The sequence below is a fragment of the Antennarius striatus genome, chromosome 11, assembly GCF_040054535.1.
Source record: "Antennarius striatus isolate MH-2024 chromosome 11, ASM4005453v1, whole genome shotgun sequence".
Taxonomy (NCBI): domain Eukaryota; kingdom Metazoa; phylum Chordata; class Actinopteri; order Lophiiformes; family Antennariidae; genus Antennarius; species Antennarius striatus.
Genome location: NC_090786.1, coordinates 20,370,001 through 20,386,582, shown reverse-complemented (window position 1 = coordinate 20,386,582; position 16,582 = coordinate 20,370,001).

Genomic DNA, 16,582 nt, shown 5'->3' with positions numbered 1-16,582 from the left:
TATTATCAAGGCCTAAAATGTACAAGTAGGTTCAGGAGCCCGGGGTTATTGCGAGGTTCACAAAGAGGGAAGGGGGGGGGGTAAACTAATTTCAGTCCTTGTTTTGAGGAAAGAGCACAGATAATGATAAGTGAGAGGTGGATGCGCATCTGCATCGCTTGATGGAAAAGTCCTCGCATCGCAAAAGCATTAAAATCTTCACAGTTCAGGTAGTTAAAGGTGGTTGCTAACAGGTTTAACTGTTAATTAACCAAAGGTTAGCACATGCTGTGTTACTGACCTCCACTCCAGCAGATGTTAAACTTCCAGTCCCTCTAAATTAAGTTTTCTAAAGATCTTCACCACATGAAATGGTTCTTAGCTGGAATCATTTGCAGATGACAAACCTCGAGCGGCTTCGTATAAATCATGATCGCAATATTATAGCAATGCTTAAAAGTTATCTCAGAAATGACCTTGGACGTAAATAATCTTTAAAAATATTTTTGTACATTTCTTTCTTTCTAGTGATCAAAACATCTCTGATTTGCAAAAAAACACACACAAAAAACATGCAACTAAGAACAACTCAATTTTAATCTACTGCTAACCTCTCTAGAATAAATCAAACTAAAAATGACGTGAGGAATGTATACAGTAAGGAGGATACTAACATTAACCAGGTGTGGTTACAGTCAGCATAAAACATTCTGCCAACACCATCCATGTGTGCCCATATATTTCCTTTCTTGGCCAACTACAGCGGTGTCAACACAGGATGACATTCATGGTGCTTTAAAATAAGATTTTGACAAATTATTTTCCTCTGTCAAGCTAATATGCTAACTGCAGTTTTGGCTCTATTGAATCGCAGCTTATCTCTGTGCAGTTGGTGAGTCACAGCGTGAGTCAAAGCTTGGAGGCCTGCACTGGTTTAATGGCTTGCCAGTTGATTTTATTGTCAGAAGCATTGCTGGTACAACGGGAACAGCAGCTTCAGCTGCAGCACGTATTTCACATCACCTCGCTCCTCATAAACACCAAACCTAAACACCGGTGGATTCATTTTTCTCTTTAAAGGTGAACCGTTTTAACAGTTTGGAAAAATTTACAACTGATTTTGATGAAAAATTGAAGAACTGTGTCAGTTTTACAAGATGTCAGGATATTAACACTAACATCAACAGTATGCAAGTTGACAAAATATGTGGCAAAATTTGGTCCCAGAACCTTTTATACTTATTGACTGGATTGTGTTTTCTTTTAAATCATCTCATATATGATGAGAATAATGATGTAATAAGCACATTTGTTATTATAATTATTATTATTATTGTTTTTGTTGCTATTATTATTATTATTGTTTTTGTTGCTATTATTATTATTATTATTATTATTACTAGCACCGTTACTACGACTACTATTATTATTATTATTATTATTATTATTATTATTATTATTATTATTATTATTATTATTATTATTATTATTATTATTATTATTATTATTATTATTACATTTTAATACATTATGGGGTAGAATTTATTATTATTATTATTATTATTATTATTAATTTTTTAGTATATATAATTTAGCCAACTGCATCACGATGGAGGACATGTCACTGCTACTAGTTAATCATTTATTTTCAGTTTAATCAAAGCAGTGCGATATTTAAATTGTCTTTACTATTATTTTCTTGTTATTGTTGTTTTCTTTCATTTGATGTCCTAAAAAAATGTGCGAAGGTCTGGTGTAAAAGCAAGCTGATCACTGTAGGTTACAGATCACACAAATTAACTAAACATAAAAGTAATACGTGTTTGATTAGAGAAGATATAGGCCACAAACAAACGGATCAGCCAGGACACTCATTCTAAGCACTTAGAATTTAGATTGATTCTAACCAAACTTCTAAAATCTTTCTTTACTGGTTATTTCTTAGTTTAAAAGAAAAGATCAGAGAGCTACTAAACAAAATTGTTTTAATTTGAGACTGCAGTGAAAATTCCACAGAGAACAGCCTTCACACTTTAATAAAGGGCAAAGTTAACCTGAATCTGAGTGGAAACACGGAGACCTCGGCTCCAGGATATCAATCTAAGATCCAGTGCTTGCTGCCCTCCAGAACACACTGCATGCATCTTTAGCACAACACACTACTATAAATACAACAGTAGTATTCTAATGCATAACACTCAGATAAATACAGGTATTTATACTACAAGTTCAAATTAAATTGTGTTCTCAAAAAAAGAAGAAGAAAGAATCTCAGGAAATTAGAAAATTGCACTTAGCAGTGCTTCCAAATGTCTTAAAATAAACAACAGCTCACATAGTCAGATTGGAACAAACAATTCCAACAGTTTTACATGACGCAATGAAAAAACCCAAAGTAAATAATTTGATGTTTATTAAGTGTCCCCCCCCAAAGTTAATCAAACAGAACTAAAAGTCAAGAATTTGGAGTTCCAAGAATTAAGTTTCTCAGAAAAACAACAAAAAGTTTTATTGTGTTGTTAAGAAAAAATATCTAAACATTACATCTAGTGACAAAAAATACATATCTGATCTGGTAAAAACAAATATTGCTTTAAGATATTGATTTTAGAAAACTGATCTTAATTAGATTTCAGCCTTTTGGAGTGTATTATTTATAGTACTACCATAGTTGACAAAAACCGAACATCAAATCAAGATATGGCTTTAAATTCACAATCATACTGAAATAAATACACTGCATTTGAATGCCACTGCAAAACTTATAGAATCTTCTGTCCTTTTATGACAATAAATCTCCTGCAGATCTTATAACTCCAAAACATTTACTGTTGACTGTTGAGCATTCCAGAATTAAAACGAGACATCGATGTCAGGAAAGAGGATGCTGAGAAAAGAACAATAAAACAAACATTGTCTGTTTAAAGCTTCACTAGCAAATTGTCTTCTTACGAGACTCAATATCTCTACAGTCTTACAAAAACATTTCAAGCATTATAACCTCGAGGCATATTTGAAATTAAAGGTTAACAACACTGAAAGTTTAAAATAATGTCACATGCTTTTTAAAATGTTTCGTACTTACTACAGTAACTCTTCTTTCTTTCTTTATTCTACTTGTTTCTAGACTGAAAGCAACTTTAAAACGAGTAAAACGATCTTGTTTTAATCCACTTTCTCAAAGTCTCTTTAATTGTTGTATTATAGCTTCTCGTTTTTTTGCAGTGTGTGTAAAGTGCCTCGTCTTGTACAGAAGTGCTAAACCTGCAGGTACTGAAGGACCTACGTTGTTTTGTTCTCCTCCTTGGGGCCACTAAGCGGCCGCCGGAGTGAAGGAGCTGAAATTCACAATGAAAGGATGAAACAGTCCTGGAGAAGCTGGCCTCCTGCTGCAGAGTGAACTATATAGATCTCATAAGTTTATTTGAGGCTCACATAAGCCTGCATTGAGTAAGACACGTTACTCAACCATGAAACATTTTCCATTTTTCTCTACGTGCCAAGATTCTCCCATCTACAATGAGATTATTTATCTACTTTTCAAAAGTTATTTGCTCCTTTGTTTTAACTTGACCTACTTATTTTAACTCTAACCAACTTACCTTAAGATTTATTGCCAAGTGAATTAATCTCCTCATTGTTAATGAATTTGCTTTGAAACAACCCAGATCTTGGTCAACATGCTCTGAGTCTCTTTTGAATTAATTACACTACAGAGCCATTTTTAATAGTTTGCCATCACAGGACTTGTGCAATGTAATTATGACCATTTTCTTTGGATAAAGCATGAAAATAATGCTCTGCTAAATCCCCAGAATTATACAAAGTGCTTGAAATGAAGCAGTGACCCCAGAGAGAATGAGGTCAGGGGTCTCGAGTAAGAATTGTAAATGACATGTTCACCCTGGGGCATTTTCTAATAAGTTTTTGGGGAAAGGATGGGGCCCACTCATTTCTCCACTGTCTTCATTGACAGGTCTTAAGGGAGTGATATTCAAGCATGGAAGTGTAATGAACTTGTTTTCCTTCTCTAAACCCCCATGCTGTCTCCTAAATCATTTGGCAGCACATAAGCCATCGTCCTCTCTATTGCAGCTGCACTTGTTCTGAAATGTGGACTGTAGAAAGTTTTTGTTGTAAGCACACATGCTCCTTCTGCCTTTCCTTCTTACTGCAAGCTCTGCAGATTGGAAATGACCAAACTTTTGTTTTCCACAACATTAATGTCAGATAGAGAGTCAGATAGAGAGAGAAAAAGAGAATTTAACACTAATTGTTGTATTATGACATTGTAGGTTATATCATCCCATCTGTTTTTATTTTATGTCTTAGGTTTTTATGTGATTTTCTGTCCAATTCCAACTGGACTCAAGTATTTCTCATCATTGCTACACGTTTTTTAAGTTTCTGAACTTAAAAATGTATAGCAGTGGGGGTTTTTTGGGGATATTGACTAAACATTAGAAGCTATTTTGCAATGTTAAATAAATTTAAATCGGCACAGAATTTGCATCCAAACCTGCATCTGCCTGAAAGTGTCATCAAATCAAATAAATATCTACTTAATTAAGCTTTTCACAAGTTTCCACCCTTTCATTTTGATTTAAATTTAATATTTGATTAAATAATCAGTCAGACTTCATTGCTGCAGTGCTTTATTATTATTTTTATATATCCTTTTAGAATATCCTTTTTTAAAAATATCCTTTTAGAATATCCAGGTAATGTAATGAAGTTTTTAAAAAAAATTTTTTTTTTAAAAGCATTATTAGTTGCTTTTCCTTTTTATTTTTTTATTTGGGGAAAAAAAAGTGACAAAACCCAGTTTTGTCAACAATAAGCAAGTACCAGTTTAGTTGGTCTTAACACCCCTGTGAGAGATGACAGATGTGTCATATCCTGCTCGGGGTGAAGCCTGAGTTCGGCCCCGGTCTGCTCCTGGTTAGCTCCACAGATCTTAATCTCCTGGCAGCCTGCACCAGCATTTGTGGTATTCCAAGACGATTGATGGGCAGCATTCCTTGATTTTTACCCCTGTCTTCCTCATGCCCCTCCACTGATGTAATGACATTGTCAATTAGACCCCATTAATTTAGCAAAAACAAATAAGCTCCACAGTACACCTTCCCTCAAGCATGTGGTTCTGATTTCCTGAAGGTTTGTCGATGGCCGCTGCTCGGTTAATCTTCTGGCCGAGCTGGTGTGGCCAAGAGAGGTCATGCCTTCCTCCTCCCTTCAACTCAACTTCCTCCCTTCCATCTCAACTCCTTCCTCAGGATGTCTTCATCTGTAAATGACAATTTCATCTATCCATCATAGTAAGAATGTTTTGAAGCTACAGCTGTGCAATTTATAGAAATATTATCATCTAACAATTGAATCTATTGATTAAGCCTGTCTTTTCGGTTGACAACCGTTCCAAAAATGCGAATATCAGATTATTTGATAGTGTCACGACCTTTTATTTGAGAATGAGAGTTGCGCATTTTGCGTTGCTGTATTTTGTAATCATGATATATAATGATATGCTGCTATTGATCTCTTGAGAGTCTGACAATAACTCTCACCAAGGAATGAATCTTTGAAAGAGTTCAAATGCGAGCCATCCTGTTAACTTTGTCTGAAATGAAATGTTATTTACTGTTTGGAAGTTCTTAAAGAGGATCGTTCCATGTCTCCTTCTGCAGCTAAACCCCTATATTTGTTATATATGTGACAGATGAGCGAGAAAAAAAGAAACAGACACAGTCCAAGTATTTCATGTGATGTGAAATTTGACAGGAATTATTTTAAAGGTCCCATATTATACTTTTTCAAATTAATTTAACGCAGCTGTCAGATGTCCAGCTAGACTGTATTTGAAATGTCTTCACCCAAACTGATCTGATCTGATCTGTGGTCGTCAATATCTTCCACCTGAGTGACTATGTAATTTCCCTGCGGGGATTAATAAAGTGTACTTCTTCTTCTTCTTCTTCTTCTTCTTCTTCTTCTTCTTCTTCTTCTTCTTCTTCTTCTTCTTCTTCTTCTTCTTCTTCATTGAAAATTGTGACGTGAGCTCCCTGTTGAAACGCTCCGTTTGTCTGGGCTGGCCACTATATGTTAATGAACTCCCTCTGTTGGGAACCACCCCTATATTACCTCTGTTTGCTAACCCTACGTCTCAGTGAGGAGGAGGACGAATGGAAGCTATTTACGATCTCTTTCTTAGCTCTTCATTCAAAAAATTCTCCTTATTCTGTCATTCTCTATGTTTTTTTCTGGGGCAGTAGAACTAGAATGAAAAGCAATTCTCCCCTCGGGGATTAATAAAATATGTATCAGTGTAGCACTTTACTCATAAGCAACTGTAAATAAAATAAAAATGTGCCGTACATGTGTGTGTGTGTGTGTGTGTGTGTGTGTGTGTGTGTGTGTGTGTGTGGGTGCACGATGATACTGGGGATACAGGTACAGGGGGACACACAGACAGGCTACACATAAACAGATAAAAGCAAAGCTAACTAGTTAGCCAAATACTAAGTGACTTCAACAGCTTGTGAGGAACTTTCAGTGTGTATCTGTGATCCAGGTCATTCCCACACGTTAGTTTGTACATGAACTTCACCTCGGGGATGAACACGCCCTTATCATGGCAGCGGGGGGAGTTCTCGCACATGGGTTCAGGATATGTCCATCACTCTGTCAATCACTCCCATTGTGACGTCACGACGAGCGCTGATTTGAAATTAATTGTTTTTATGGAATTTTGCACAATTTTCTGTTTTTCTATTGATACAGGAAGCGTTTGTTTTCCAGATTCTAGGAGTTGACGGGGTTAGGGAGGACCACTATGTATATGTAGAGACCTGAAAAAATGTATTTTTCAGAATAGGACCCCTTTAACCATAAATGTTTTCCTCATTTAAAGGTGAACATAATTTTACAGTTATCTCAGAACAATAATCTGCTGTATAAATATCATGATTGCACAAATACTGCTATGATAATGTTCCTCTTATTTATCCCTCAGGGAAGGAAAATCCCAGGTGAACACTAGCTTCTTTAAAATATAATATAATATAATATAATATAATATAATATAATATAATATAATATAATATAATATAATATAATATAATATAATATGATATAGAGGGCGGCACGGTGGCGCAGTGGTTAGCTCTGCTGCCCCACAACACGGCGGACCTGGGTTCGAGTCCCGCTCTCCCCGTGTCTGCGTGGGTTCCCTCCGGGTTCTCCGGCTTCCTCCCACCTCCAAAAGCATGCGCTTCAGGTTGATTGGCCGGTCCCAAATTGACCATAGGAGTGAGTGTGTGAGTGAATGATTTGTTTGTTTCTATGTGGCTCCGCGGTGCACTGGCGTCATGCCCGGAGTGTCCCCCGCCTCACGCCCTGAGACTGCCAGGATAGGCACTGGCCACCCCGCGACCTGCGTTAGCGGATTAAGCGGATTTGGAAAATGAATGAATTAATGAATAATATAATATAATATAATATAATCAACATATAAATGAAAAAAAAACTGATCAGTGGTTGACCTTCCCAGTGAGATCCATTTAAAATGTTTAACCCCTTAATAATAATTATGTAAATGGTGGGAAATATAATTAAGTTGAAAAATAGGTTTAAAAATATACATAAATTACTATAGATTATAAATATACTTAAATGATCAACTAGCAATATCATTATGAATTGTCAACATTTCATTTTGTTAAAGTACAGTGCAAAGTGGCTAAAATACTTTTAAGAAAAATGACTTAATTTTTTTCTGATTTGGAAAATACATAATCATTCCATTATTAATTCTTCCAAGTAGGATTTGTTTTTATCATCATCTATATATTTATGTGTTTATTAGCTAATATCTTGCACAGAGATACAGTCGCTGTTCATTAAAGAGAAGAAGCTAACTGAACAACCAGGATTTCACTATAAATAAAAATGCAATACATCTTTTTGTTTGAATATGACTCTCAAACTTGGTGTTGTTTTAGTTTAAGAGTAGACCTGCTCTGAAATAGACTGACTACATTCCAGCGTCTGCCCCGGTTGTTTTAGCAGTCAGGTCACTCTGTGCATGCTGGGTAGGATGTAAGCCTCGTTCCAGTGGAGGTTTCCCTCGCTGAGGTTCTCATCACAGACCACAGATCAAACACCCCCCCCCCACCTCCCCACCCATATCTAGGCCTCTCCAATCACAGATTAGAGAGGTGGCCAAATTAGCCTCTTATCTTCCCTGAAAACGCCTCCTATCAGATGAGTCATGTTGGCTCATTAGGAGATAATGTGATACTTTATCATTAATTGCCTTTTAAATAACAGGTGTGTTCACTAATTCACCTGGAGAAGACCATCTGTGGCGGGATCTAAAACAGAGGTGAATCCCTCACGTCCACGTGACACAGAGTGGTCGTCAGCTTTGGTTCAGTGCTGGAGTCGCTCTTCATCAAGTAGGTTCATCGGTAGGTCTCTGAGTTCTGAAGCCTACAGTACAGACATCCTTACTGCACAAACATCAGAATTCCAGTCCCGTAAGTCAGTCACCTATATTTTTTGTAAGCTGCACCCTCATTATTTTGTCTTGGGTGCTGTCATTTAGCCGTGCCTCACCCATGGAAACAATTGTGTCCATTGCGGTACACATGTTTGGATTTTTGCTGTCTTTCGTTTGGCTTCTTCCCCATCTTTATACGTAATATCCACAGTAATGTCTGTTTCCTTTTCTTCATTAACTTTTTATTGTTTTATAATCAAGAAAGCACTCAATGTCACTTGGTTTTTCTCCAACTTTTGCATCTTTTTCTGACGCATGGTGATAATGTAAGACTAACTCGTTGGGTCTCATGAAGCACGGGATCAAAAACATAATGTGATTTTTGGGTTCGAAATTTAAGTACAAAAATTGATAAATTGTGAATATTTCTGTTGAACGGAAGTGCGTTTTTCCCCAATATTATATCGCAGAAAAAGAAAAAATTATGTGTTTTTTTAAATTGTAAGTATTTAAAGGTTGCGTCCCACGACTCACACTGTCTGATGATTGTGCATCTCTGTCAAAAAATGTGCGTCAAAGACGTCAAAGACGCAAGGACGCGAGCTAACAAGAGCACTGGGCATCATTTCATTTTGTCCGTGAAAATATTGTCTGATGTTAAACTGGTTTGTGGCGCAAAAAGGTTGCTGTAAGTGTGTCTGAATGGAAGAATGGTAGAACCAAAGTAGAAGGGAATTTACTACTTGTCAGCTGTTTTGAGTAGCAATTTGTCAATAAAATAAAAAATCCAATTAAATCAAAAATTATTTACCTTGGATGTGACGAATCTCATCACTGGCACTGAGAAGAAGGAGCCCCTCAACTCATAGACATTTCTAGCTGATTTTCATCTATAAATTAGTGACTAGCTGCTATTATCTGCATTCAAATCTTACAGTTTGGACCACACACACGTCACAAAGTCACTCCTCATCCTGTCGTTTTAGGGCACAAGCATTTCCGTGAGTGTGTCACCATGACACCATCACTGCCTGTGTTGCCATCAGACACAGCAGACGCCCAGTTATAACTCCATAACTGGATGCAATAAAGACTCTCCAGTTGTGCCTTGAAGAGGAAGAGCAGCAGAGACCTAAGTCACAGTAATAAAGCCAAATTAATCAATCAAGGTGATTAACCATCATACTGAAGGAATCCTGAACTAAAGTAATAAGAAAATAGAAACTGATGGGAGGGATTTTCATCTCTGAGCCATATTTCCTCCGGTGGCGTCACTAACTGGTGGAGGTCGCTGTCAGAGCCGTTCTTTATCTGCGATGATCAGCCATGAATGAATTCATCAATGAAACTTATAAAATCTACTTTGTACAGACCTGAAAATAGGAAAATAGACAATAAAATGCTACAGGCGTTACAGTGGTTTGTTGCTGCACACTTTCTGCTCAGATGAATAACTGTTCATAAACGACACAAAGGCCTGCCTTTACACACAGAAATAAGGCATGGCAGCCAATAATAATAACAATATACGACACACTGAAGGTCTGATTTATGGTTGTGATGGACACACAGTCATCTGGTAATATTTTTATATTATAGGAGCTACATGACAAGCATTAATAGCAGGGAAAAAGTGTTTTATTTATTAAAAAAACACTTGTATTTTCTTTTTCACTACAGAGTTTAATCTGGACAGTCAGCTTTCAGATGAGAACTCATGTTTTCAAATCTAACCTACTAAATCACAATAGGTCAATCTAGGTTTGTAGATCTGTGCCTCAGTTTAACAATAAGAAAAACGGTAGTTCTTTAGCTCAACCCCAGTATATTTAAACTTTAGTGGTAAAATCTTAGTTTAAAGTTTAAATCTGCCCCTGGCATATAAGAGGTTATAGGTGTGTGTTTATCAGTTCATGATCACTGTGTACTAAACCAATGGTCCAGCAGCCCATGTTATGTAGTAACAATGAGTTTAGAACATTTTCTTTTTTAACCTACAGTATATCAACAATTTATTTGAGTCTTTGTTCTATTTCCGTATTAAAATGAAATATTTATGTACTTTTAAACCTGTCGTTAGAATGAAAAATAATCTATTATTCTACAAGTTTTATCCCGACTGTGTTTATCCAGAATTTGTTTGCTTAAACATTTTTAAAAAACTACATTTATTTGTTTTGTGCTTTATTAAAACTTTAGATTCACAGAAGCTGTGGAATGTTCCAATGAAAACAGATGAATGAGTAGTGTCCTTTATGTCATTGTTCTTTAAGTACCAAACCCTCTCTCCTGTAGTTGCCAATTTTTTTTAAAATTTTATTAAAGCATCCAAATGTTAGTGGCTATTAATAATTGAGATGAACCTTAATTTTGTATTATTTACAAAGTTTTTGAGCATCTGTCCTTCTCCCACATAAAAATCGTTTAGGTGATTTTAGAATTTTAATCAATTACATAGAAATCTGACAAATTCAATATTTGTGGGTTTGTGTGTCAGAAAAACTGGATCCAAAGTTCAAACACTCACACAATCAGAGACTGAAAGTTCAATAAGAAAAAATGAAGGAGACGGCCCTGAAAGCCAGACGGGAATATTCATTCTGAAGCAGCCGAGTCACAGACCGACAGACCAACAGACCGACAGACTGACAGACCGACAGACCGACAGACCGACAGACTCACAGACCGACAGACCGACAGACTGACAGACTCACAGACTCACAGACCGACAGACCGACAGACTCACAGACTCACAGACTCACAGACCGACAGACCGACAGACGTCCAGGGCGATGCAGACAGCAGCAGACTCAAGTCAGCGACCAAGGCACAGGTGAGGGGGGAGCAGGTGTCGCTGATGGGCCACAGGTGATCAGGTGGTCAGGAGACGGGGAGGAGGTAGAGCAGCCCCGCCCTGGAGATGAAGACAGACTCAGCACAGATGGGGGAGGCAGGTCAACAGACTGACACAGACAAAGATGGGGGAGGCAGACAGGAACACGAGGGACAGGGGAGACGCTGCTAACGACGAGGGGCGGTGTCAGGGTTGACCTCAGCTCAGAGTCCCGGCGTGGAAGAGTTTCCTGGAACACGTAAAAATATCTACATGTTTGATCAAACATGAAGAAGAACAGTGTCTCTATCGACACCTTCAGTCCTACATTCATTAAACACACAAATACACTGAGTTTATTTGTGAAGGAGCTGGAGCGGGACGCAACATCTACCCCTGCGGCACGCCACCTGGGGCAAATACTACCTAATAAACTACCTAATGTAATTAGTGATGGGTGGTTGAAGCTGAACACTAACAGATTTACTGCAGTCAAATACTAAAGCTGCTGCTTCTGGGTCACTAAATCTGGGTTATTTGCAGATATAAAAGGGTCACTTTGACCCTGCTCTGCGCTACGGCTCATTTACAAACAGGTTTTATTGTTTCAAGAGGAGCCCTTTCAGAGGCGGTGACATGCTCCATATGCTGTGACTCAACTTGAACGTATCAGCCTGAAACCATCGTGGGATAGAAACGGTTAAAAGAGTTTATCTGCTTGCAGATTAAACGAAACAGCAATGATTTTGGTTATGACAAAATCGTAATCTTGACTCCTGTGTTTTCATGATAGCGGAGCACGTGTTGGTTATGTGATTGCTTCCCCTGCCTATCCTATTTACTTTAGACTGAAGGGAACAAATCCCCAGCCTCTCCTCCTGGTTTCCACACAGTAATTCCTGAAGAGAAATCAAGGACCTTGAAGCGTGTTAATGCTCACATATTGAAGTTTTTACAGCATGGTTAAGATACAGTACCTAAGAGGGGGGACAGATAAGACAGCGTGGACAGTGAAGTTTCTGTGCAGCATGTTTGTGTAATATCGCATCTAAACACTTTGAAAAGGTGGTGTGACTCATCTCTGGACTTCACACCTGACTTGTGCTCAATCAGCAATGTACATATTTTTATCCAAGTATCAAGTCTGGATTAGGAGCTTTCTAGGGAGCACTTAAGTAGAGATTTCTGAGGTCTGGGATGTTTTTTTTTTGTTGAGAATGTAGTCGGGTCAGCAGTGTGCATTGTTTTCATTTGCCATCACCAAAGGAGATCAGAACCAGAGATCAGGTGCGTAATACAGGTTAGTCTCGCATTAATTTAGCTGTATCCAGGTGTATTATCCCGAAAAGCGCCATTATATTAAGAACATGAAACAAGAAGACAGACAAAACTGTACGTGAAGCAAGACAATAAAATTTAAACCATGCACTATTTCTTCCCATCCTTTCACGTTAATGTCTGATAATAATCACTTATACATTGAGACAGGCACGTAAAAGCCCACTCAGGCTGTCGGGGTTGCATGCTTTTCCATATCACCCTGACACCTTTAAAGATAACTTATCTGCCCTAACCCTCCTTATATTCATTATGGACAAGCGATCACCTATAAGTGAAGCCCTGGCCTCAGATCACACTGAGAATCATCTGGACAGACGCCTTGGAAACACGGGGCGGCAGTGGAACTGTTTGGTTCGTCTATGTTTTGGGCTTTGGAGAAATATCAGCTAATAAACATGACCTGGTTTCTTCAGCGCTCTGAAAACACACTGCTGACCAGGTGAGGTACACACATGTTATTACACACAGCCGCACAACATGTTCTGGTTCTAACTCAGTCTTAGCTCCACCAAGGAGTTTGTGTTTTCACGCTGTCTGATTGACTCGTCAACAGGATTATAGAAAATTTTTAAAAATTGTGTCAAGTTCATTTCAATTCAATGCATGGATTTAGGATTTCTAATATATTTTTATGTTTATCGATAACAAAGTCTAGTTGTCTTAATCTTCTTCTCAGTTGTCAATTTATGATTAAGGGGTTGATATCTACAGTTGTGTAACACTTGGTGTGTATCACAATAAACATATTGATACACCAGGTTTAATTTGAAATACTCTGACCTGTACATCAATGTGGCAGGACTAGGTTGATTTTAGACAAGTCTTCATTAAATTAATGGGGACAGTTGTGTCTTCATACTTTATATTATGTCTTGTTTTGAATCACATATTGATAACATTTTATTAAACTTATATCAACATGTAGAGAACATTTTACTTATACTGTATAGGAATACAGCCTGACTTTAGACTCACTGTGGAACGACAGGACATTTGAACACATTTATGTCACATTATGTAACTTTCAGGATAAATTATAGTCTAAAATTTATTAATTTGCAAGATTTTTTAATGTGCATCTGTTTAAAAAATGCTAAAGCAACATATGCACATTATGAGCTCCTCTAACAAGATACACAATTTATCAAATCTACACATGTTGCCCCTCATAAACTACAAATATCCCCCTCATCACACCCACACTTAGAATGAGGATTACTCATTTAGACATCGTTCCTATAATAAAGCAACAACTTCCTTTTTCCGCTCACATATCCACAGCTGCAGGTGTGCATTGGCTGGGGGATAAGAGAAAGAGAAAGGATTTTTTTTTCCTTTGATTTATATGAAAGACCTGGTTTTGACCCGGTCCTGCTGCTGGAAACGTGACATCACCCCATTCAGTTATCAGTACGCACTTGAAAGTGACCAGACAATATATTTTAAAGCGTTTGGGTCTTTGTGGGGCAGCCTTGAAAGTGTGGAGGTCTCTGTCAGGTGTTTGTGTGCATATATCATCCAACATGCAGTTTCATCATCACTTATTAAAGCTTATTAGACCGTAAACTACAGTGAAATACATTAATGAAAACTTATTCTACTTGTCACTGTTGATTTAGAAGTCCAGTCGGCGCTGCCCCTGCTGTGGAGGATATTAAAGCCACAGTTTCCTTATTAGTTTTGAAGTAAAGGGCAGCTGATGAGAACTCATGGTTACATGTGTGTATTTTAGGAAGCTTCTGTCATAGTTGAGGTACCAGGAAGGAAATCTACAAAAAAAAAAAAGAAAGAAGTGAATTTCATCCGTCATATTTGCCCTAACACCAATGGGGGTTCCGTCTCCTGTCTGCATGGTAACGCTTTTGTGACCCATCATTTGCAAATGTGCTTTTATTCCATGATAGTGTATAATTGTACAAATGAAATGAGATTATCTGTCATTTCAGTACTTCACAAGCAGCTATGCACTTTAACACGGACGCTTGGAAAAGACTGATAATTTGCCAAAAAAAAAAACATTAAAAAAAAAACCTGTGGCGTGGAAGCATGTACTCAACCTTGAGTCCAGGTTATTTTAAGGAGCGCCAATCTTTGATCAGCCAAGCTGAAATAGCTAAGATAAGTTGGAGCTACATCTCACGGCGGGACCGCGCAGCCTGATATTGCTATTTCCTCCCTGGTTTCTCAAGAGCGGTAAATAGCTGCTTGCACCCAGCGCTTCCCCCCCAGCTGCATCACCTCCCCTCTCTCTTTATTAACTCCCCACTTTTCTGCTGGAGATCTCTGTCACTTTAATCCACAGAGTCTGTCGCTGGTTAACAAGGAAATCCTGTGTCAATTATCACCAACCGCTTCCTGCTGGGAGAGCAGTGGGGAATCAAAGGGACCCGAGTCTTTCACACCAGAGAGGAGCAGTAGGCCTAATTAAATGGCCCTTGTGTCCCGCTGGCTGCCGGTGGCCAAGTGACAGATAGCCCAGCCTGATGATAACCTCCTTCAGTTGATGATTGTTTCGATAGGGGCAGCTACTACTTTGGCGCCCTAAGGTTGTCCGATTGTGATCCAGGAGCCAAAAATTAATGCACATCCAAAAGGTTTCTGCAGATAAATGATGCACAAGTTATTTGAAATGTAATATAATCATTAGTATTGTGGGAAATGTAACAGATTCTTTATCAGATTGAGATCTGGGCTCTTAAGGCTTTCCAGGAGGGTGATCTACGACACGGTCGTGTAGACAGTTACAATGAACCGTCACAAAAATAGTTTGTATATTAAACTAAATGGGATATAAGATAGACATTAAAATTCTAGTTTCATAAAATTCTGGAAATGTGGGTCCCTGATACGCCATCTGCACACTAGTGGATGAAGCGTGCATATTATGATTTGACATGCCATATTTTAACTGGCTTCTCAAAAACCCTGCATTTTGGGGAAAAGGGGGATGCTATTTGAAGCTCAAAATGCGACACTGAAAATGACAATTCCCAGACCACTTTCAGGCAGAGGTGTGTGAAAGCACTACTTAAAGGTTCAAACTGCTTATATCACCATTATGCATCATATGGGGGTCAGCAAATCACCAGCCTGCCTTGCCTTGTAGTTGTCATTTCACTCTTAACTGTCACTTACAGGTATCTAGTGTTGCCTGCATAATGTCAGATTAAGCTATCACCCACAGACACCGCCAAAAGTAGCTCCTTCTGTTCATTAAAAAAAGTTCGCTTCTGAAAACTCACCAGAATTATCATTTCAAATAGTCCCTGTATGAAAAATGTTTCCCAGGGAATGGCTATGGATTGAGCACGATTGATAAAATAGGTAATTTAAGGCTTGAGATGAAGTTAATAGGAATAAATGTGTAAAGGGTTTGCATACATTCAAACTTTTATTTAACATTTAAACAGGTTTTCTATATTTGTGTGTGTGTGTATGTATATATATATATATATATATATATATATATATATATATATATATATATATATATATATATATATATATATATATATATATATATACACACACACACACACATATATATAATGAACTCATTTATATATGTATAAATAAATAAATAAATGACAAATAAGTATATATATATATATATATATATGTATATATATATATGCTGAAATTTACATTGCAGGAAACATAAAGAATAAAGCACCTGCAGTGGGAAGAAGTTCATCACAATGTCCTCCGTGCTGGCTCTCATATCCTGTAGGAGACGCCGTCAACCCCCCAGCGCTTTGTCCACCTTTAAATTTTCATATGGAGGAAAAGGGCTGCAGAAAACCAATTTACTAACAGAGCGACATCATCTGTTTGGCCGTTTATCTCTGACACACCACCCCTCAGTCCAGTGTTGACAGTACATGATATTCCATTAATCTGCCTAATGAAAATTTAACCAGTGTTATAAA